Raw genomic sequence first — 994 nt, forward strand, 5'->3', positions numbered from 1 at the left:
CACTCTCACACACACACACTCTCACACACTCTCACACTCACTCACACTCACACTCACTCTCACACTCCACTCTCACTCTCACACTCACACACACTCTCACACTCACTCACACACACACACACACTCTCACACTCTCTCACACACACACACACTCTCACACTCTCACACTCACTCTCACACTCTCACACTCACTCTCACACTCACACACACACTCTCACTCTCACACACACACTCTCACTCTCACACACACACTCACACTCACACTCACTCTCACACTCACACTCACTCTCACACTCACACTCACTCTCACACTCACACTCACTCTCACACTCACACTCACTCTCACACTCACTCACACTCACACTCACTCTCACACTCACACTCACTCTCACACTCACACTCACTCTCACACTCACTCTCACACTCACACTCACACTCACACTCACTCTCACACTCACTCTCACACTCATTCTAACACTCACTCACTCTCACACTCACACTCACTCTCACACACACACACACACACACACACACTCTCACACTCACACTCACTCTCACACTCACTCACTCTCACACTCACACTCACACTCACTCTCACACTCACTCACACTCACACTCACTCTCACACTCACACTCACTCTCACACTCACACTCACTCTCACACTCACTCTCACACTCACACTCACACTCACACTCACTCTCACACTCACTCTCACACTCATTCTAACACTCACTCACTCTCACACTCACACTCACTCTCACACACACACACACACACACACACACACACACTCTCACACTCACACTCACTCTCACACTCACTCACTCTGCTAAAGGATCCAAACAGGTTTTTTTTCTTTCTGGCCAAAAGTGTGTCTTCAGATTGATCTGCTTTGACCCAACAACCCGAACGGGTTAGAGAGAATAAAGGCATCAAAATTACCCTAATTAATCTAACAAGTACGCAGCGTCACCGACATTCAACACGTTCCAA

The sequence above is a fragment of the Micropterus dolomieu genome, linkage group LG23 (assembly GCF_021292245.1).
Source record: "Micropterus dolomieu isolate WLL.071019.BEF.003 ecotype Adirondacks linkage group LG23, ASM2129224v1, whole genome shotgun sequence".
Lineage (NCBI taxonomy): Eukaryota > Metazoa > Chordata > Actinopteri > Centrarchiformes > Centrarchidae > Micropterus > Micropterus dolomieu.